Source organism: Lactuca sativa, chromosome 5 (genome assembly GCF_002870075.4).
Source record: "Lactuca sativa cultivar Salinas chromosome 5, Lsat_Salinas_v11, whole genome shotgun sequence".
Taxonomy (NCBI): Eukaryota; Viridiplantae; Streptophyta; class Magnoliopsida; order Asterales; family Asteraceae; genus Lactuca; species Lactuca sativa.
This window is the reverse complement of record NC_056627.2, coordinates 368,728,318-368,753,663: the sequence shown is the minus strand read 5'-3', so window position 1 is coordinate 368,753,663 and position 25,346 is coordinate 368,728,318. Positions and strand designations below refer to the sequence as shown.

General features: G+C 33.2%; 1 pseudogene; it reads left to right on the top strand.

Moving 5' to 3' along the window:
- The first annotated feature begins 17,368 nt into the window (after positions 1–17,368).
- LOC111892984 (AP-1 complex subunit gamma-2-like) lies at positions 17,369–20,986 on the top strand (annotated as a pseudogene).
- Positions 20,987–25,346: the final 4,360 nt, after the last annotated feature.

Genomic DNA, 25,346 nt, shown 5'->3' with positions numbered 1-25,346 from the left:
AAATGTTAATCAGAAATTATATGTCTTATGTGCCATTTGGGCCAAAGCTTTATTGATGCATATCAACTATTGAAATCATTATGTCACATTGATCGTAAATCTTTGAATCAAATCTTGAGTTGGTATTGAAAGCCTGACATATGATACGCATATGCTATTGTTGTTCTTGTTCCCTTTTGCTTCTGTCATATTGGTATATATAAGGCATAAGATTATATTGTATCTATTTATTGAATTCACTAAACGTTATCGCTTATCCCTCTCAATATTTAACAATTGTAGGTGATGAGTATCCAATATAGTTTTATACTGCTGAAAGATTTAGAATAGTTAATACTATTTCTATGTATTTTAATGTTCATGTATGTATATGAATAGTAGATTCCTGGGTAGATATGAAATGTAATAAAACTTAGTCGGTTTGTATCCAATCTTTTGTAATCACTTTATCAATATAAAATATTGTTTTATAAATATGCATGTAGCATGTTTTGAGGAAGTAACTTAAGAATAATGTTGGAATAGTATGAAAGTTTGGGTCTTTCATAAATACGAAAGTTGGGGACTTTCAATCATGGTATCAGAGCAATGGTTTAAGTGAACTAAATATCACGGATTGGTATTTAGACTTAAACTGTTGGAAGCTCAATATATGAGCTGATTCATAATAAGTATATGGATACAAACCATAGGAAATATTTAAGTGGGGGATTAGGTAGTGATAAACCCTAATATTCTAAGATATTAAATTACTTCAAAATTTTAAGAAAATTAGTTTAAGTGAACTAGGAGTTTTGAGAATTTCTAAGCTTAAACAAGAATTGTTAAGTGAAGATGATACGATATGTATCTGGTATATTTTAGGTTGAATACCTAACGGAGTCAAGCACTAGAATATTAAGAGGAGATATGCCTTATATTCTAATATTTGCTAAATGATAAATGAATATAGCATGCCTTAAGGTGCTTATCTATAACTGCTATTATTTGAGAAAGCTTAAGGTCTGTTGCCAACCTTGGTTTAGAAAATTTTATGTTCAGAATTCTAAGAATTTTCTTAATAGAATTTTTCGAAGTGATAAAGAGACTTATGATAGTTGACATCGATAAGTTTATAAATAAACGATCGCGAGATATCGTAAAATAATAAATATGAATTGTTATCGTAATAAGTGTATTGATACCAATAGAGTGGTAATATACATTTAAAGTATGTTTTATATATAATAACATCTTTGGAAGAAAGATGTGCGTTTGAAACACGTTTGGGCGAGACAAATGTGTTGGTGCAAATCCACGAAGTTGTTTCCACCGCTGTTTAGATTGAAGCAGTGATTGTTTAGAGAGTCAGAAGAACTGAATATGGCGGTCAATACTTCGATAGTATCTCAATCGATGTTGTACAAGATTTAGAAGAATTAAAGGAAGGACTAATGAAGTTTTCAGACTCAATGGGCCAAGACTTTGTCAAAAACATTGTAATGTAGTATGCAGTTCGAGTAGTAACCTTATACAAGATGTTCAGACTTAGTATTTAATAATACTAAGTGATGATTGACTTCTATCCCATCCTTATAGAAGTTCCATTGTGTGTTAAGCTGACTTTAACATACAAGATTGGGATGGTGAATTAAATCATTTAGTGGTAAGTGGTTAAGCAACTTACTTGTTTAAGTAAGGTAGAATGCTTAATTAAAGAAGAAATGCACCTATAGTATCGTATGAGAAGAGATGGTGTAGTCAGGAATGACAGAGAACCAAGTTGAAGCTAGTAGAGCTTGCTGAGATGCAACTAAGATGCATACTTCTTAGGATAGACTCCTATGAAGTAGACTTAGACTTACTCACATACAAGAATAACGATGTCAAGGAAGAATAATGAAATGAACAAATGTGCATGATGGATTGCATGAGTTAGAAGATTATGCAGGTAGTAGAATACCGTTTGTCTCCATGCTGCTAGAGTAAATTTTGGAATAGTGTGTCTTGTAAAGTAGACACTACTCAAGAAAGAATTTATATGAAGAAATGGAAGTAAAATTTATATCGACCTATGGAAAAGTATTAGGATATATTAAAACGAGCATATGCATGAGAAGAATCCTAGAAGGCGAGTATAGGTAATCCAATATATGTTTGATAGAAACGTGAAAACCCTAGTTGAGTCTAGGAGAAAGTGTTGTATATATTTGTTTAAACACATTCATGTGTGATAAGTTGCTTTGTGAAAACTTTTGAATGGTGACTTGGGAACTGCAAGACAATACTTGGGACGAGTATGAGTAGGTGTGAATAGTAGTAGATGATGGGTTTTGGTCATAAGACATCCTATGTGCTCATACAAACCCTAATGCTTGGATCTAGGTTTCTCTATTGTACATGCTTTGAATCCAAGACTATAAACCCTAATTCTAGCATATGGAAATCAATATTAACATATAATTAGGTTTATGATATTACCTTGATTGTTATGTAGTAATAACAATCCCAATTCCTCCTTGAATTGACTTTGGAAGGCTTAGAGTCACAAGTGTCACTCCTCTAATGGCTCACAAACACCATAAGCAAGAGGATGAAGAGGAGAGAGGTTAGAGGCTGCCCAAAAACGCCTACAAACCCTAGAGAAGGCTTAGCCACGTTTTTGGTCCTTAAGGGATCTATATATAGTGAGGCAATTAGGGTTATCTAACAAGGAAACCCGAATTTAGTTGCTTAAGCCCTAAGCAACCCATGGAGCCCTTTCCATAAGGCCTTGGACGATTTCTTATGGGCTTCCCCCATAGAATTCGTCCACCTTATAATAAAAGGCAATCCATGGCCCAAATTGCAATTATCTTATAATTACAATTCCAGTCCCTTAAGTTTAATTAATCTCTTTTAGTTACAAAACTAATTACTAATTAATTATTGACTAATATTAATTAAACAATATGATTTCTCCTTTAATATATTATTCCCATAATATATTAATAAATCATATTTAATCCTTTCTCTCCATAATTCATCCTATCAAGTTGCTTTGGTGAAGGCAACCCAAAAGGACCATGCATCATCGGGTCAAGTACATACCAAAATAGTTATGGACTTAGACACTAATCCAAGAGTAGAGGCCTATACTGCTGGAAGCACAGGACTCACACTTGGATCAGGAAAAAGTCACAAGATTACCAAGAAGCTAGTAAATGATTTCGTTTTATTCATGTGTGTCCTTACCTTCGTTTTGGTAATGACTAAGAAGATCATTATCGTTAAAATCTTAATGTCATAAAGAATCGAGTCCGATTAGTATAAATCTGCGAAAGGAGTTGATTGGTTCAGAGAACCATGTGTTATATAGTGATAAAACTTTAATAGGAATACTGAAGAAGTAAATGGTTGAGGTAGTCGATAGAAATATAACAATCTTCATTAAAGAATTGAGCAATCATTAGCCAGAGATGTGACTTTCTATGTGGCGTTACTGGCCACAAGAAATGTTTATGCCCTACTCTTACTAGTCAAATGGCGGGGAGTCAAGTTTCCGTTCAACAATCAAAGAGTACTCCAACTAAAAAGGAGGAGGTGCCAAAAACTAAAAGATGTGTAGGTCCAAAAACACGAATTAGAGATACGTGGTGCTATTCTTTCTGTTCCAAAGCATCTACGTGCTGATCAAACTCTTTTCATTTTCTTTATTCCGTCAGCTTGATTTATTTAATCTGATTCTAATACAAGAGTTTGGTTCGTTATGTGTCTTGTGTGTTATAAATACAAATGTCATTAGAATGAAACCATTCGAGTTGCTGTTATAGCAAAAGTAAAGACCTTATCACGTGTTTAGTTTATAAACCAAGAAGGGGCAGGAGTCTACAATGAGAATTGAGTTTTAACTCAAAGATTAGGATCGAAAGCCTGGTGGTTGTCGAAGCCAACAAAATAAATACCCTAAATATTACACACTAAAATAGTGTATAGTGGTAAAGGGATCGTATCCACGGAGATTGGTTCAATTTAAATCTCAATGTAAATCACTTGTTTAAGTACTCGTAAAACAAAAGTAAAAGTAAAATGGGAGATTTTGATCTTTTGAGATGTTTAAAAGAAAACTGGAATTGCACTAAGATTTAAAAGCACAAATCAACAAAAGAAAAGTTTGATGTAAAATCAATAAAAGAAAGATGGTTGACTCTGGACTTTCATTACTTGAACATTTGGTTAAATAATCATGAGAATACCAAGGTGCAATACTTGTGTTTAAAATCTAACTTGGCTATAGCAATTTATAAGCATAACTTGCCTCAACTCTTCTTTTGTATTAAAATGACTAGATAAGCTCATAGCACATTTCCTAAATCAAAGTCACAAAACTAATGAAGCATGTAATTTTGTAAAAATCAATTAGCATTAGGTTTTAAGAGTCACCAAATCCAAAGAGTAATCTATTGCTTTCATTACCACTATGGAGAAAACATTTTCTTAGTCTAAATGAAATGAAAACAAACATTTTAACTAATTGTTGCTTGTTGAATTGAAGACCCAATACTTAGCCAAGAATTTAACCAACAAAAATAACATTCACATATCAATATTCATGACTAGAGATATATAAACATGAAGGAAGTTTTCATAAAAAATATAATCATAGATATTCAACACAAGTTCATGGAATTCTTCAAAATAACCAAAACATTCAAGCAATTATATCCAAGTCAACCAAATGAAAATTTAGCTAAGCATGGCCAAAATTAAACAAAAACAAGAGAGATTAGAGATACCAAACATTGTTCAAGATGAAAGATGAAAGAAATCCACAAATCTTCTAATCTTCTAGAGAGAAAAAGTGTTTGTTTCTTCAAGTCTTCATAATGAAAAATCCTCTCAAAACTTCAGTAAAAGTGGTCAAAAATCAGATCCAAAAGTTGCCCAAAAGTATTCCACCAACTTTCCCCATATAGAGACAAAAGGCTAAAATTCGGGTTCTTCACAGTGCGATCCACGCGGACCGCGTGAATTCTGTTGAATGGGCTTTTTGGCCCATTTAATTGGCACTTCTTGATTACTCTTCTCATCTATGGTCCAGTCCGTTTGTGCAAGTTCTTGATAGCCCAATTATGTCTTCCAAACTCTTCCAAGATGCTTCAATGCTCCTTTAATCTTCTATAGCTCGAATTCTCGTCGTCCCGCCCGAAATTTAAGTATGACGCGCTTCTTGCTTATATTGACACCAAGCCCAATTGCACCACTTCAAGTCCATGAAAAAATTGCAAGCCTCCAATAGTCCCACACTCCTTCCAAACCTCCAATAACAAATAGTCTTCAACAAATCCTGCAAATAAGCTCAAAAGACTAGAAAGCACCCGGTAAGGAGAAAAATAACAAAAAGAGAAAATATGCGTGAAGATTAACTAAAATGAGGTGGTTTTAACTAAAAATAAACTATGAAAAGAAGTAATAAAAACGAAACTATCAAAGCCCAATAGAGAATGATGAGCGGGTGCAGGTTTGAGCACCGCTAGTAATTAATAAGTTTGAAGAGTTTGACAATCGTTTGCAAAGTAAAAGTTAAAATATCGTACATTTTAGATTACCACAAAAAAAAGTAAGTTAAAACTCGAATGTTGTGACTAGTAATTTTCTCGTAAACTCTAGATCTACTCACATCTTATTTGATATCAATACCTCAGATTCTTTCGTGCCTTATAAATTCGTATATTCTTTTCAAATTGCTTGTTACGCAATTGTCCAATCATTTCATATAGATAACATAGGAAATATATCATTACTTGCTGATAAAGCCTATAAAGTTAGTGTTATAGGAATTGAAAGTTATAATCTTCCTGCTAACCTAATTCCTATCTTTGATATTATTCTCGACATGGATTGGTTGTTAAAGAACCACGCAGAGCTCTTGTGTTACAAAGAGATGATATGCATCCCTATCGAAAGGGAAGATTCTATTTATGTCTACGGTGAAAATAATAAATTTCTTTCTTAAAAACTCGTAAATTATGTCGAAGGGATATTCTACTTATCCGGCTTATACAGTTAATACCTTGAAAGAGGAGAAGAAAACTGTGAATGATAACCTTTGGATAATTGTCGACAAGCTGACTACGAGTGCATATTTTCTCGCCATACGTACAACGGTTCTAATGGAGAAATAAGCACAAGTTTACTTAGACGAAATTGTGGCGAGACATGGTGCGCCACTAAAGATTATTTCCGATTGTGATACTCGTTTCACTTCTCACTTTTGGGTGAGAATGAAGCATGAGTTAGGATCTCGAGTTGCTCTTAGTACAACTTATCATCCTCAGACAAATGATCAAAAGAAGAGAGCAATCCAAATAGTAGAAAATATACTGAAGGTATATAAAGTACTGTATGAGCGTAAATGTCATACTCAAATATGTTGGCGTGACATAGGACAGAAAATCTTTGGAGGATCTGAAATGATTCAAGACATCACTGACAAGATATAAATTTTCCGAGAAAGAATGAAAGCGGCCCAGGATCGACAAATGTCCTATGCAGAAAAGAGGAGACGACCCGTAGAATTCAGGGTGGATGATTTAGTAATACTGCAGGTGTTTCATGAGAAGGCGTTATGCTACTTTGGAAGAAAGAACGGTTGGTAAGCAAACATACTGCTTGGAATTGCCTGAAGATTTGACAGATATTCATAAAGTGTTTCATGTGAGCTATCTGTGTAAAGGTTTAAGCATATATGATGAAATGGTTATGTTATCAGAGGTGAAACTGGATAATAAGTTAAGTAGAAGAGATCGTAAATGAAAGAACGACTAATCTAAATAATAAAGATGTAGAGTTGGTGATTTTCATGTAGAAACACCGTCGAGGCTGAAATTATACTTGGGAAAAGTAAGAATGAAATAAGAGTGAAGTATCCATAATTGTTTTAATCGTTATGATTTCGGGGACGAAATCCTCAAAAGGAGGAGGTATTTCTAACATACACATTCTGAAATTGTGTATTGTTATTATTAAAAGTGAATAAAATTGAGTGTTGAGTTCTAACAGATAGTTTTTACTAGAAATGAAGTAAAACTATGTTTAGAATCACTCATAAAATATTGGAAGTCTTATGAGATTCCAATTAATAGCCAAATAATGAAAATTTAGCAAAAATATAAATTTTGAAATAAGTAAAATTTTATTATTGAAAGTTGTAGATAATCTCTTTAGAAACATTTAGGCGAAAACCTCGTCGAAATCCGAGTTATAACGAAGAAGTTATGACTAATCAAAGATCCGCGACAAAACCGGCACAGCGCCGAATGACATAAAAAGTGAGTTTTTGATAAACTACTTTTTAGCCTTGGTAATCTAAATGAAAGTTGTAGTATTCGTTAAACCGAGAAGTTCGATAAAAAGAACGCCAAAATCTGACTTCGTATGAGGAAATTATGATTTTTCGAAGTTTCAGCTTAGCAGTAGATAGCTAAAAACTCGAATTTTAGATCGAGTGATTTTTAGCCGACACAACCTAAACGAGAATTGAAGGTCTCGTCATTTGTAGTACAACGGTAAAAAGTCTGACGAAAACGGATGTCGGATGATAAGTTATGAATTTTTAACGAATTATCCTGTCCCGGTCTGTTAAAAATAATAATATAAAAATTAAAGTCAAAATTAGCCGACGAAGTCTAAACGAAAGTTGTAGAGCGTAATTTTAGCTATGCGTGCATATAAAGAACGTCGAAAACGGAGCTCGTATGCGAAAGTTGTGGATTTTAGAAGTTTTTGGTTCAATTTCTGAGAATTTCGCATGGTTGGTGTTCGGCCACGTCACCCTCGTCCGGATCTCGCCCCGTGTCCACCTTGTGTCCGAAGCAGCTTATTCATCCGAGCAGCTGGCAACGTGCATCGCACCCCCTCGCACCGAAGGCTCGGCCAATCCAAGACCGCCACCTGCCCTTCCCGTGTTGACCTGCGAAGCGAGCCACCTGGAGGCTCGCATGCGAGCCACGTGCTTCGTTCCTCCTGCTGCCTCATGTCCTCGCTGCTGACTCATCCTTCTCAGCCGACCTTCGGACCTCGCCTATAAATAGGGAGGCTGCGAGATCTTCCGACTAGAATCCCAAATTTTGCATTTTTGGCCCCTTTTTCAATATTTTCACTATTTTAAATTGCCCTGAAGCCCCGGTAACATTTTTAAAGCCCGGGATATGCCCCGAAGTGCCCGGAGAGCCCGATAAATTATTCTTTTCGGTTTGAAGCTCTACCCTCTCAAGGCCTATTTTTCAATATATTTTCCGGTTTTCAACGACGAAAACTATTTATCGAGTTGAAGTGCTACTCAAATTACTATTTTAAACCCCCGATTATTTTAAGGTGAGTTCAATATATATGAATAATTGTATGTTATGTGTTATATGTGCTATATGTGCTATGTGCTTTTCAGTGTTATTATTCTGAGTTATTTTCCCGCGTTATTTTTATTCGCTATTTTTAATAGCAAAGTTATACCTTTGACCATGTGATCAGTGAAAGGACTTAGATTCACGGTGGTACTGGTATGTAGCCTCTGGCCATGTAGAACATGTCTCGTAAGAGAATGACTTCTATTCTATGGCATTGGCAGAAGGTTAGATAGGAATGGTATGCAGCCTCTGACCATGTAGAACATGACTCCGTAAGAGAATGAACTCTATTCTATGGTATTGGCAAATGGTTAGACAGGGCTATAAGCCTGAAAGCTACCAAAATGTTAATCAGAAATTATATGTCTTATGTGCCATTTGGGCCAAAGCTTTATTGATGCATATCAACTATTGAAATCATTATGTCACATTGATCGTAAATCTTTGAATCAAATCTTGAGTTGGTATTGAAAGCCTGACATATGATACGCATATGCTATTGTTGTTCTTGTTCCCTTTTGCTTCTGTCATATTGGTATATATAAGGCAAAAGATTATATTGTATATATTTATTGAATTCACTAAGCGTTATTGCTTATCCCTCTCAATATTTAACAATTGCAGGTGATGAGTATCCAATTTAGTTTTATACTGCTGAAAGATTTATAACAGTTAATACTATTTCTATGTATTTTAATGTTCATGTATGTATATGAATAGTAGATTCCTGGGTAGATATGAAATGTAATAAAACTTAGTCGGTTTGTATCCAATCTTTTGTAATCACTTTATCAATATAAAATATTGTTTTATAAATATGCATGTAGCATGTTTTGAGGAAGTAACTTAAGAATAATGTTAGAATAGTATGAAAGTTTGGGTATTTCATAAATACGAAAGTTGGGGTCTTTCATAAATATGAAAATTGTATGTTGATTATAATGAAATGTTAGATGCTAATTTTTTTCTTTTAATTATGTTCGCTTTGTATGCATGTGAATACAAAAAACACACATTTCGACCATTGTTTTTCTTTTTTTATGTTATTTTTCAACAACTTGGTAAAAAGAAGAAAAAAACTACATTTTAATCTTTTGTTTTCTATTTTTTTTATAGTTTTAGTTACTTATGGATTTTTAGAGTTTCAATTTATTTTGATTCAAGTAATTGAATTTAAATTTGATAAACCATGTTGGAACCGTTTTTCTTATTATTATTATTTGTGAAATGAATAAATAATGTTTTTTTTTTTGTAATTTTATATTGTTAAGGTTCATATTTGTTTTACTTTGATGTTCCACCAAATAACCGAAGTTGTTATTTTTATTTATTTAATATAATAATTAGGTTAAAATTTATATTGACTTATGTGTTTTAAATTTTTCCATAGTAATATACTCTAATATATTCATATATTTTACACTTTTTGTTTTTTTTTTCATAATTTTTATATTTTTCGTATTATTTTTAAAAAAAATTGTATTTTTAATTTTTTTTCTTTTTATTTTTCATCAATTTGTTAACTTTTTTTATCTTTTCCAAAAAGAGTAAAATGTATGAATATACTAGAGTATATTACAATTTTGGTGTTTGATTTTTTTTTTAGTTTTCTACTTTTTTATAATTTTAGTAATTTATGGTTTTTCTATTTTTTTTTAATTTTGAGCCAAAGATGGACATTCTCGAAGAAAATGACTGATACCGACAAAAGATGGATACTTGAAGGAAGAGGAGTTGAAAAATACACAAAAAGGATGTTGCTGAACTGTTTGACCCGTCGTCAGCATTTTGGTTGTATCCCATGACTTGTAACTCTGATTAAGGCGATTCAAAATAATGATGTGAAAACTAGAAAAAAAATTGGACGACTTTAGTTTTTGTCCCAAAATGTAAAATTCAACTCCCACGACATGGTGATCATCCATCACGATGTGGTAAATGAAACTTCGTGATCATTAAGTTGACTTAGAGAATACGACATTTAACAAAAGATCACAACGTGGTGCCTATTCACCACGTCGTGGTGGTCAGATTTTAGGAAAGTATATATATATATATATATATATATATATATATATATATATATATATATATATATATAAACTTTAAATCAATTCAAGAGTAAAGGCATGAGGGATGTGATTATTCACGAGGAAAAACCCTTCTTAGAACCCTTGGAGGCAGAATTCGACTAGAGATCAAAGGATAAAGACATTGGAGCAAGGATTCGCATCTACACATTCAGTTTGCTTAGTTTAATGATGTTAGCTTGGTTTACCTTTTGTTTATGTGTTTTTTAGTTGTATTTATAGCCTAAAAACCCTTACTTTCGTTTAGATTAGATGAACTTTTAATTACTATGTGTTGATTTCTTGTTTGATGGATTGATGAAGTTAGTTTTAGCATTAAATACTGTTTGATAACTCTAAACCTAGCATGTTAAAGTTTCTATCTTTATTACCTTGTCTCAAGATTGTGTGGTTTTACTAAGTTAATCTCATGAAATTGATGTACCTAGCTATTTATGATCATTAAATTGTTAGAGTTGGTGATTAGTCATATCCTAATATAGGTGATAAGTTAGTTGCTTAAATGTGTTAGAGAGCAGTATTTGATGATAATATTTGCTTGATTATTAGACTTGACTAATGAATAGTACTTTGTAGATTCTATCATTCATGGTCTAAATTACCTTTAAAATCAATTTAGTGTCCTTAACTTGCATGATCATTAGGGTTAAAGTTATTGAATTGACTTATGCTAGTTTGTCTGAACATGATAACTAGTAACCTTTATTTGGTAACTAACAGAAGTAATCCATTGTCTTGAAATCAACCATAGGGACAAAAGGGATTCGAAGCTAAATGAAAATATCATTTATTCTTGATTTAAAATTGTCTTTCTAGTTGTTTGCTTTAGTAATTAGTGAAGTATTTTAATTAAGTTAATATAAACTTGTAAAATTAGATAAAACCCCTCACTTTTAGTTAATTCTTCTTAGGTTAACTTTTAGTAGTTACTTTATTAATTAAATAATGTTCCCTATGATCGACACCCGACTTACTTGCTATTTTATAATCCGAATAGGTATGCTACCTATAAGTGCATAGTTAGTTAAGTTTTGCTAGGTTATAAATTTAAAAGTTGATAGGTATACTTTATGCACATCATCAACAATTGTAAGCACAAAGATTAGTGAGTTCCATAAAGTATCACATACAACACATCATAAATAAATAGTTATGGGTTATTAGCAACCCTGAAGACTTCCCGAAGTCTCAATGGGCAAACAACACGCCCTGTGGATTTTTAGTTATCCTGGAGACTACCCGAAGTCTCAGCACACACAGTAACACATATCACAATAATAAAAAAATTAACCCAACTGGTCAACACATATATTCTACTACACAGGTAAAAATAGTGAGGAGACTCACCTCGCATAAAAGATTGGTACAAGTCACACCCGAGCTGTCGTAACTAGACTCTGCCTATTACTCGCACCAAATAACCCTATTTGAAAATTAAGGTAATTATACAAACTGGACTAGTCCCAAGCCAATTCTAATCCACAAATTGGGGAAAATTCCATTTTGCCCCTTCCAAGACCAAAACCGTCACAAGTTGACCAAAAGTCACACTTGGTCCAAAAATTCAAAGGTCAACAAAATTGACCTTACATTTGGCGTACCAAGGCTCTACGCTTAGCACAGAGCACAGCGTCCTGAAAATGGGCTCCCATATAGCTACGTTGGTCGTGTTGGATTAGGTGTCTAAGCCCATAACTATAATTGGTATGCACTTGACCCGATAGTAGCATGGTCCTTTCGGGTTGCCTTCAATCGATGTCTTACAGCTCCTCATAATTATGTTGTAGGGATACTCTGATATTATACATTTTGAAAACAAGTTTTGTAATGATTAATGGTTTTGAAATGTTTTTAAAAGTTTAAATTTGGCATGATTTTTATGGGTGTTACAAGGTTAAGGCACTGTTTTGCACCTTAACCGTTATGCCATTGATCTTTGCGTTGGCGAAGGCCCGACCTTGGCCTCGGTCTAAATCTAAACGAGCTCTGACCTGTCCAAGTCTGGCGTTAGTTAGTCTTCTCCTTTTTTGACGTTATCCCTGGGGGATACGTAACTATATATATATATATATATATATATATATATATATATATATATATATATATATATATATATATAATCACACAAAATTCAACATAAGGGTATTTTAGTAAATTAACTTATATTAAAAAAAATGAAATTTCCGTATTTTAAGGATAATTAATTCATGTTTTTTTTTAAATTCGAATTTTTAAAATAATTCAAATTTAATTTTAATATAATATTTAGTAATAATCGATTTTATTCTGTCAGAATAACAAAAAGTCAACCATAAACTGGTAAAAACATTTTCGATTTTATTCTTGCAGAATATGGTTACATTCAAGATATATATATATATATATATATATATATATATATATATATATATATATATATATATATATATATACACGAATTTTATTCTTTAAGAATCACTAATTACATTAATTCGTAAAAATAAGACTATAAACAATTATTACATTTATTTTGAAAAAAAAATCTAACCTATAATGGTTTAAGAATTTTTTTTAGAACAACATCATATTAAAAAACAAAAACCTCAAGCAAGGAGTTAGAGAAAAGAACAAATTAAGGCCGGATTGGATTTTGTAACCACGTCATCGAGTTAACCCGAGCCTTTGAATTCTGAAACGAAAACCAACGAAAAGAAAGATCCACAACATAATCAAAGAGTCTATAATGGTTTAAGAATTACATTTAATCTTAAAGATTAAAACTAAATATGGTTACATAAAATATATCAAAATCTAACAAAAACACTAATCCATTCTAAAAGAATATTACTATTAAGAAACATATTATACATTGTGGCAAAATACATTATGATAGAATACATTCTCGTTCTTCATATTTTTTTCTTTTTTCACTTCAAAACCTAAATCCACAAATAAAAACATAATCAAAAGTTTCAAATATTAAAAATTTAGTGCATCCTAATAAAAGAAAAACTTTAAATTATGACAGAATGAAGTAGAAACTATAAAATCTAATATATTAGGGAAATTTCCAGAAAAGTCCTAAAGTTTTACCCTAATTTACGAAAAAGTCCCAAACTAAATTTGTTTACGGAAAAGCATGAATTACCGGTAAAAATGACGATTTGACCTTTTTTTTTCGGTTTACCGGTTTTATTACTTACATGTTTCACTAAATTCCCATTATTTTACCCTAATTTGCGAATAAGTCCCAAAATAAAATTTACTAATGATTTGACCATTTGCTCTATGTAACATATTTTTTACCGGTTTTATTGCTGACGCGGACGTTTAGTCATTAAATGAGATGATGAGATGGATATGTTGCGTTATATAATGTTATGTATAGTTTAAAACTTGATATCACGATGTATTGTATATCTTTTTGGAACATAAAATACATCCAACGAAGACTACAATAATTATATAAACTAACAAAAACTGCATTATTTTTTACGTTTATAAGAAATATCAAATTGTCTATCTAATCTTATATAACCCAATATATCCATCTCATCAGACATCAAATCATTTTCTGTCATTTTTTCTTGGAAACACACATTTTATTGGTTTCATTGTTGACGTAGATACATAGTCATAAATGAGTCGATGAGATGGATATCAAATTGTACAGTAAATGTGACATTATATAACCCATCGTATTCATCTTATCAGCTAATTTAATAACTAGGTGTCTAAGTCAGCAATGAAACCGATAAAATGTATGTTACATAAAGAAAATGGCTAAATCATCAGTAAATTTTATTTTGGGACTTATTCGCAAATTAGGGTAAAATAATGGAACTTTAGTGTAACATGTAAATAATAAAACCGGTAAACCGGAAAAACGGGGTCAAATCGCCATGTTTATCGGTAATTTATGTTTTTTCGTAAACAAATTTTAGTTTGAGACTTTTTCGTAAATTATGGTAAAATTTTAGGACTTTTTGGAGATTTACCTGTGACATCCCCAAAATCTTGGTCAGAAAAGACCGGTTTCATTTATGCTTTTTAAAATAATTTCAGAGTAAATCCTTTTGATTTAAAAGAGTTGCGGAATTTGTTCCCAAAACAAAATATGATACAATAATATTTATCAAATCATTTCATCAAGAGATGCATTTTTCATTATATAATCAAAACTCGGGATGTCATGTTCCGATACAGACCATAAAGCATAAACGATAACATTACAAGTCATTCAACAAATATATACATATACAGACTTGTAAACAAAACAACTTGATGATTCATCCATTTTATGCCCTCGCGCCACTACCTGTAATACGAATAAACTGAGTGGATCAGGCTTGGGAGCCTCGTGAGCATATAGGGTTTTCAACCCACAATAAATAATTATATTTAATTTCGCCAACCAACAATAACCCGATTACCCATTCCCGTTATCCTTACTTTACGTCCCTAAAACAACATCTATCTCAAGGGACCTAATCTAGGATTTTCATCGGGACGGACATTACTGCTAAGGGGTTTCCTCAACAATAGATATCCTAAAGGCAACCATGAGGGGGATAGAGTACACCGGTGAACACAGCGTTCACAACACCCACAGGTTATGAACCTGCTAGCGTTCCACAGGACTGTCTAGAAAGAGTATGTGGTCGTTACCCATACTCCGCTGAATAACTAGATCAACAACGACAACATCGAGGCCTCTCATCTGTTTATCCACTACAAGAAAAATAGCCTTTTACGACGCGCAAACCACAACACTCATTGATTTATGTTACGTAATGGAGAGTGACGTTAAAAAAGTGTCATCTCTTCAAAAAATTTAAGGATTTAGGTCACGCATTATTGCATGCCCTTAAATTAGCGTCATACGAGAAAAAAAATTAAAAACACGGAGGGCGCTGTATCTTAAATGGGCGTCCTCTATGAGTGTCGCTTTATAATTTTAATGAAAAGCGCGTTTAGTAGATAGGGGGAAATGAAATCCCTAAAATTTAGAACACCCGCCTTCTTTTTTATCCTCCACTTTTTTTTCCTTCATGCCCTAATTACGATCCTTTCTTCCCCCTCCATAGATTCGACTGCCGCCTTGCCTAGTTATCGACACTCCTTCCCTTGTTCCTCACTTGCCTTCTTCGCCTGACAATATCTCAAGAAGTACAACTCCGAAAGCGTACAAGTCGGACTTATGTGTCGGAACTCCGGTAGACTGAAATTCATGCAACATGTAGCCTCGTGTGCCCTAGAATTTCACGAATCTTGAATTTGGCTTACTTGAATCTCGTTCCAAGCTGCTATCGGTTTCGCCACAGAGTTCCGCCGTTCCAAAATCGCATATTTTCGCGTTGAGTGACTATGATTAGGTTACAATTATGCTTGAGACGACGATTGGGTTACAATTATGCTTGAAAGTGTGAAGAACTTACATGCTCCATCTACTTCTATCCTAGAGCCGACGATGTAGGGCCTTACAGCTTCTCATCCCACACAGCGCCGATGATTTAGGGCCTTACAAGCCCTAGCTCGGATTGAACTAAGGTATGCTTTACTGAGCATGATTTGTCATGATTTTTTGTTCTGCTTACAAGCCCTAGGTCCAATTTCAAGAAATATCTCATTCTATTCAATGAAGCAGGTCTGATTCTTCTCTTCTGGTTGCACTAAGGTATGTCGTGCTTACCGTTATTCATCTAGTCTCTTCTTCTTCTTCTTCTTCTTCTTCTTCCCTGATATCTTAATTTTTCGTGTAACACCTACAATTTCTTCACTTTTGGAACACGTTCAATTTCTTCACTTATTCTTCTTCTTCTTCCCTGGTATCTTAAGCCATATTAGAACCCTAATTCCAGAAGAATCTGATTGGTTTTATAATATTTCATATATCTTTTTTGATGTTTTTACTGATTTGTTTCTATTAAAACAACAAATGAAATGGGTCTAGGAAAAACCATTGAGCTGCTTGCCTGTATATTTGCACAATAGAAAATCGGACATACATGTTGATGATATAAGAAACAAGACAATACAAGTTGCTGGAGAGCAGAAATCTAACATCAAAAGAATGAAGAAAGAGTGTGTGTGTGGGGCTGTAAGTGAAATCTCAAAGTATAAAGTTTTTTTGGGTACAATGTGATGTCTGTGATGCTTGCGACATGCAAATTGTGTAGGCTATCCATATAAAGAAACAAATTCAGAACCAATAAAAGATTCAGAAAGCCTGAATGGTGATTCAAGAAAACGCAAAAGTTAAGGCTCCAAAATCGTTATCTATGATGGGGCTCACATTTGTCCATTTTGCTTAGAACTGAGTCAAGCAACCAGTTCCCCTGTTCCTACTAGTTCAACTCTTGTAGTATGTCCAACACCAATATTGCCACAGTGACATGCTGAAATAACTCGGTAAACCTCAACTATTGTTATTTATTGATTCAGCTTTATTGTACATATGCATGCTCCTTCATGTAAATGGTTTATTTCTTTTTGCAGTCATACAAGTCCAGGTTCACAAAAATATAAAAGAATACGATTTGAGAAATGAAAGAAATAAAACGAGACATTGTTGCATACTTTCATTTGATTTAAGTGCTTTGTATTCTATACATTGTCTTCCGCTTTTCAAAAAGGGAAAAACAAAGATAGATGCATACTCGCTTACATCTCTCCCACCGAAGCGAAAGTGGAAGAATTTAGCGAGAGAAATCAAGATTTTTGGTCATCATCATCACGTTTGCATTAGCATCCATAGGCTACAGATCTCAAATTCCTCTTTAGATCCTCGTAATTGACCTTTCCCCAGATCTCGATTTGATCAAACATACATATAATTGCAGTCACCGGTCTACGACCCGGTTATATAGTTTGTTTTTGCACTAAACATCTCTGGATCTGATCGAGCTCTCTCGCGGTTTCAAAACCGACCCAATCATGAATCCCTTTTCGTCTGGGACGCGTCTAAGGTGAGTGTCTTGTTTACAACTGATCTTATGTTTTAAAGCTTTTCCTTGTGATCAATTTTGAACTAGTTCTTCATTTCGACCTAATTTGTATTAACGTTATCTCAAGTTGTCTATATTGAGAGTTAGTTCGCGTTCGTAATAGTACATTTAATGGAATTCATCCATGTATTTCCCGATTGGATGGGTCACTCAAATGAGTAAGACACTGTCACCAACTTATAAGATCCTAATCTGGGTATGAAGATAATCCATGAACTTTGTCATGAACCATCCCTCGCAAACCATATGTCTCTCTACTTAAGATTTTCCATCTTTTTGGTTTATCCTTCACCTGCAAAAGATTTGAATACATTTCATACCACATGCGTAATTTGTTGTTAATTAGTTGGGTCTGAAACTATAAATGAAACATTATTGGTCTACAGCAGGGACATGATTAGGGAAATATGAGCCTGCAAAACTGCTGCAGAAGAGCGTGTTGTTGTTAGAAAAGAATGTGCTTCTATTCGTGCATCAGTTGGTGATAATGATAATGATTACAGACACCGTAACTTGGCAAAGCTCATGTTCATTCACATGTTAGGATACCCCACACATTTTGGCCAAATGGAGTGCTTGAAACTTATAGCAGCTCCTGGATTCCCTGAAAAGAGAATAGGATATCTGGGACTTATGTTGCTTCTTGATGAAAGACAAGAAGTTTTGATGCTTGTCACCAATTCACTAAAGCAATATGCTCTTGTCTTTCTTCACTCTTATCTTTCCTATATCTTGTGTTCAAGCAAGATGGTTGACTTGAGAATCTTTTTTTTCATCATCTGCAGAGATCTTAACCAGACCAATCAGTACATTGTGGGACTAGCTCTTTGTGCTTTGGGTAATATATGTTCTGCAGAAATGGCTCGTGATCTTGCACCTGAAGTTGAAAGATTGCTGCAATTTTGAGATCCAAATATTCGTAAGAAAGTAAGCTGATGTTAACATTTATTTCATTTCATGATCTCTCAAGGATGTTTCATCTAATTCTCACATTTCATATGAAGAATCATACTCACATAAGTTCTTACAATTTACAGGCAGCATTGTGCTCAATAAGGATTGTAAAGAAGGTCCCTGACCTTGCAGAAAATTTTGTCAACCCTGTTGTTTCCTTACTTAAAGAAAAACATCATGGGGTTCTTTTAACAGCAATCCAGCTCTGTACAGATCTTTGTAACCTTAATGAAGAGGCTCTTGAATTTTTCAGGAAGGTAAATATACTTGATCTTGTTAAAGATCCTCTATTATTTGTTGGTATTGTCTTCTTCTAGTTGTTGTTCTCTTTCTTTATCTTTCTAACGTGTCTTTGCGCTAAGAACTGTTTGACATATGATTCTACAAGTGCAAATTAGTAATTTTAGTGATGAGATATATTTTCTTTTTTCTTCCTTTGGTGTAGAAATGCACATAGGTGTTGGTGAAAGTTTTGAAGGATGTTGTCAATAGCCAATATGCTCCTGAATATGATGTTTCAGGTATTGCAGACCCTTTTCTTCATATAAGACTGCTTCGCCTTTTGCGTGTTTTGGGCCATGGAGATGCTGATGCTAGTGATTCCATGAATGACATTCTTGCCCAGGATAGCTTTTATTTTAATAAAGCTCATTGTGAATTGTGATATATAATTCAAAATTATAAGAATTTATGAAATTCCTTGTGTAGGTGGCAACAAAAACTGAGTCAAACAAGAATGCAGGGAACGCAATACTTTATGAATGTGTAAAAATCATTATGAGCATTGAAGATAGCAGTGGTATACGTGTTCTTGCAATCAATATATTGGGAAGATTCTTGTCCAATCGTGACAACAATGTCAGGTGAGTTATGTCTTAATATGTGTTATGAGTATTCCCTTTATTATGGTCTAAAACATTGGGATTTGTTATACGGCAGATATGTTGCATTGAACATGCTAATGAAAGCAATTTCAGTAGATGATCAAGCAGTTCAGAGTCATCGTGCAACAATCTTGGAATGTGTAAAGGTAAAACTTTTCTCATAACAAAAAGAAATATCAATCAAGTTATATAAGTTTGTTGTGGTTTCTGAATGCTTCTTTATGATTCAGGATTCAGATGCTTCAATTCGTAAAAGAGCTCTTGAACTTGTATACCTTCTGGTGAATGGGACGAATGTCAAACCTTTGACCAAGGAGTTAATTGATTATCTACATGTAAGTGACCAGGACTTCAAGGGAGATCTTACTGAAAAAATTTGCTCCATTGTAGAAAAGTAAGTTGAAGGTTTCATTTTTACCTTTTGATTTGGTGAATGTAATATTTTGATGATTTCAACTTATCATACACACAATAACATTTCTTCATTAGTGTTGTAGGCTTTCCCCTGACAAGATTTGGTACATTAATCAGATGCTCATGGTTCTTTCTGAGGTATGTGTTATGGTAGTAGGTTCTTGTAAATGATGAATTTCATTTTCCATGCATTTCTAGTGACCTCTAAATTGTTATAAAAACCTTGGTGGAATGGAAGTTATTAGTATGCTACTAAAGACTTATAAGGGACTCCTAATTCTTGTTTAGGGTTAGTTACTTATTTATACAACAATGTTTCACATTTTTTCTGATTTATAAAGTTTGTTGTTATACATAATATGCAATGGTGTTTCAAAATAGGACAATGGTTCATGCAACCTGGTATGACTTATGTGTATGATGTGGCATAAGTTTTTAAATTTTTTGACACATCAGCTGCTTAGTTGTATTTTAACAGACATAAATAAATGATTTATGGCATGTCAATTCCTCAACTCCACTCCATTATGCAAGATGATCACCATTGGTTCTACCATGTTATTGGATATTTGCAGAATTGGTTGTTTTAGGGAAGATATCCTACTATTTTTTTTCTTTATTATTATTTTTTTTATATTTTGTGACATGGATTTTTTGCGGGTTAAGCGATTAAGCGATATCTCACCTCATATGAACCATAACCAATAAATATACACTTTTATCTTAAATATGAACCTTAACTATGTTCCAATTAAATATGGGAGTTGTGTTGTACTTATGATTAACGGGTATGCAATGTAATCTCTCTTGCTTAGTTGCTTCTTGCCCTTTGATAAGTGGTATCTTACCCTATACATTAACATTTTAAGGGAAGTCAGAACTCAGAAGCTATCTATATGCATATTTTTTTTTATCTTTTTCAAAGTAAATAAGATTGTTAATTATGTATTTCTTTTTAACAAATTGGATTTGTGATTTGAAAATTGTAAATCTCAGATTAGGGAGGACACTTGTAATGGAACTGATGATTGTTGCTGGAAAGGTTGTTCCTATTTTACAGTTGGAACATGGAGTAGCTGTTGTTACAGTGTATGCAGGGTCATTCATGACTTCTCTTGATATGGGAGATTTGTTAAGTTCATTTTGTTTTCTGATGCAAAAAAGTGGATAATATCTTTGTGTTGTGTTGTGGTGTAGCGTTTTCAATATCTATAATTAAGGCAGAGCAAGCAATTCTGCAATGCCTGGATGTTGCAGCTAAGGCTCCACATTGGCTTATTGGTGTTGATGGTTAGTAATTCCACCTGGCCTCGTTAAGGTAACAACATATATGTTGTTCAAGCTTTAAATCCCTACTTGAATTTATATTCCATTCATCATCTAGAAACTAGTTTCAATTAGAAACCATGTCAACTTAGTCAAGTTAGTTGGCTTAATTGCCCTATGTAGAAGGAATTCATATGAACAAAAAATTTCATGAAAATGCTTTGTCTTCACCTTCAATTCAGTCACCGGTATGTCAAATGACAAATCTACCCCTATAGGACGCCTCCCCATGTTCCCATATGCATAGAAAAACATAATATATTCAACAGGGAGCTTCAGTACATGAACAAAGTGAGGAGACATTATCCCTATCAACCCTACAAATAGTAACATTATTTCTACCAATAATGCCCTTGGTGTTGGTCAAGCTCATAGATAATAGCCTTATGGACGTGTATGTTATCATATTACATCCTCCAATTACTACCTTAACATATATTAGTTTTTTTTGCAGCTCTCAATCTGATTTGGAAGCTAATTTGTTTAAGGTATATATATCTATCCATGTTATCTCCATTATAGCCATGTCTGAGTTTTTACAGTATACCCTCCACATCCTTATCATTATAAATACTATGTTTTGTTTTGAAAATGAACTTGCCTCAACAATGGATGTTGCTCTTGGGATTTTGATTATTGAGTAAAGACTTGGAGTTGAATTTTATTTAAATCTTGTAGCATTATCAGCAAGATGCAGTAAAGACTTGGTGTTGAATTTTGCTAAGTCATTATTGAGTGAGATGGGCCAATGTACAACTGCTTATCCATATAATCAGCTGTTTGGAGCATTAGTCTTAAAGAATTATGAAATGCAAGATGCAACTTTAGTTAGTTGGAATTCGATGTACATAATAGATTATATGCAAAGTTATATATTGTAAGAAATAGAATTGTATGACATTAAATTTATGCAATGGATTCTATTTTTAGTATATGATATTTTATTTTCTATTATGAAACATTAAATACAAATTTAATTTGAAAATAAGTAAATCTATAAATAATATTTTTTTAAACATTTAAAATTATGATACGCAAAAATGTGTGTCATCTTCATTTATAACATGGCCTTTCTTGACAGGGGCTTTCTTGATACACATTGTGTGTCATTAACACGCGCGTCGTAAGGTTACGACACGCGAAAGCGTGTCGTCTTCCTTTATGACAGGGTCTTCCTTGATACGCATTGCGTGTCGTAAACGCGCGTCGTAACTGCGCGTTGTCTATAGACGACACGCAAAAGCGTGTCGCCTCTCTTTATGACAGGGCCTTCATTGACGCGCATTTGCGCGTCGTCTGAGCCTTTTACGACACACAATGAGCGTCGTAAAAGGCTGTTTTTCTAGTAGTGATCACACATCAACTATCTACCCATGTTCTACCCAACATATTAGTAGATAAAAATATATATTTTTATACATGGTTTAAAACATGTATAGCATTTCATTCAATACATATTCCACATAACAGATGAGGCACACCCACATAACACGTATTTCATAGAGAATAAATCAGATCTATGAGATAGAAGAAAGTGAATATACATTCACACATATAATCAACAACATATACACATAACACGTATTTCGTATAAAATACTTCGTATTTATGCGTTAGAAGAAGGTAACTACACACTCACTTGATCAGAAGATGATCGGACAGCACTATGACTTGCAGAAGTAGTATTCTTCGGTAGATCTAGAAGATCTTCACAAAAACCGGGCTCCTCGTGGGCAGAGCTTCGGCTCGGGAATTACACTTCTTGGGATCTTCGGGGCTTCGGAACTTGCTTCGTGGCTCGGGAATAATACCGGGGCTTCGGGATACTTCTAGCACGCAAAACGATGCAAAACGGGAGAAAGATGAGAGAAAAAGAGCAAAAATATCGGCTGCCCTCGCAAGCCTTTTATAGGAGGCTGAGGCCTCGCAGTACGCTGGGTGTACTGCTTTACGCGGGGCATACGCCTCCGAAATCGTCACTGCTTATGTATCCGAAGAACTCGAGTGCGAGGGTCGTCATGCTTCGCTGTACGCTGGGTGTACTTCGGATAAGTCCGGTGACTCCCCTTCGGATAATATCAGACTTAATAATTAAATTTAAATTTTAATTATTTAATAAACTTCAAAAATTTATATCTTCTGCATACGAACTCCGTTTTCGACGTTCTTTATATCCACGCGTATGTGAGACTACGCTCTACAACTCTCGTTTAGACTTCGTCGGCTAATTTTGAATTTATTTTTATTATTTATTTTTAGTAGGCCGGGACAGGAAAACTTCGTTATAAATTCATAACTTCTTTATTCGATGTCCGTTCTCGCCTATCTTATTATCGCTTCGCTACCACTAACGAGATCTTCGATTCTCGTTTAGATTGTTTCGGCTAAAAACCGCTCGATCTCAAATCGAGTATTCGGGCTGCATACTGCTAAGTCGAAACTTCAGAAAATCATAACTTCCTCATACGAAGTCAGATTTGGGTGTTCTATATATATTCGGAAACCTCGTTTTGGCCACTACAACTTTATGTAAAGATATCGAGTTTATTTTACACTTAAATTTTGACGCTTATTTTTTTTTTTATTCTTAATTAATCAAATCACATAATTAAGCAATTAAGCACAAAACACATAATACTCAAATAATGCACTTCTATTATTTCAAAACGGGTTACAAAGGTTAACCTAGACTATTATATCAACATTAATGACAAGCCAAGAAACACAGACGTTACATTACCTATTATAATAGAAAATAAAAACTATAAATTTTAACAGAATGTTGTAGAAATTAAAGAATTATAATTTATCTCAATAGAATATAATCCTAAAATTGCAATGAGAATAACTGCCATAAAATCGAATAACATTAGCTCTATAAAAAAACATCAATTATCAAAACAGTAAAACACACACAAAAAAACTCCCCAAATATTAGCATTTATTATGGAAAAAGAAAAAAATAACATGTAAGACATGTTTCATTATCATCCAAAATAGTTCAACACGTCAAAATTACATCAGATTCTGACAGAATCTTTCCAAATAGTTCAACATGTCAAAATTACCTCATTTACACCAAAACATTCTCTTATTGACATTATATCAAACACTTGGAAGACATGTTTATTATCATCCAATTAAAGCATCAACAGTCCATACTTCATAAAAGTTTTACAGGTTAATAAATCAAAGAAATTGATAAAATAATTCAATACTTGAATGTAAAGTGCAAATATATATATATATATATATATATATATATATATATATATATATATATATATATATATATATATATATATGTATGTGTGTGTGTGTACGTACAAATGGTGTCATAAATGTGCGCAGAAATATGTTGAGGTTTATGTGAGCAAAAGCCAAGGTTTTACTATCATTATGAATATTTGATTAAAACTAAATACGTACTTGAAATCAATGGTTAGTGTCTTCAAATATTAATCAAACATTTTTTTAATGGGATGTAATTGTAGGTTTTTTTTTATAGTTTTGTATAAGACACACAAACCTTTTCTTTTAGTTGCAAGTTGTTTCGTAATGGTTTTGAAATCAATGGTTACTGTCTTCAAATATTAATCGATGATTTTTTTTATTTCAAATTCAATTTAGTTGCAGGTTCTATTCAATTGATTGAGGAGACCACAAAAACGAACCCTAAAAACATAGCAGGGAAAAAATTGAGTTACCTTTTGATACGCTGAAGAATCACAGATACACATAAGAAAGTGGTAGGGTTTCCTCTAAGTTGTGCGTCATAATCGATGGAAAACGGTGTTGGCTCCAACTCTCCTCTGTTTTTCGATCGCCGGAGGTTTGGAATGGGATAGAATACTTGTCGATTGTGGAGGAGAAACACGATGATGAAGGGTCGGTGTTTTTGTAAAGTTAACAAGCTAATTTTCCTAATTTAAAGGATATTAAATCTTTTAAATATTTACCATAATTAAGTGTAGTCAAGATTACTATTATACCCTTTTATTATTTATTATTCAATTTATTTTTGTTTAATTATGATTGGTTGTTAGAGACACACAATACTTATTGAAAACGTATGAACCTAACTCTCTCTCTCTCTCTCTCTATATATATATATATATATATATATATATATATATATATATATATATATATATATACCTAACAACCTTATATAAGCTTAGGTACCTAACTCCATAATACTACACCGATTTGTATCATATTTACATTGTAATTGCCCAAGATTCTTAAACTTCAATCCCATAACTTGATTACTTTCAAAATATTTAGACTTTCACCATTATCTTCCTTTTACATCACGTCTTTCTATCG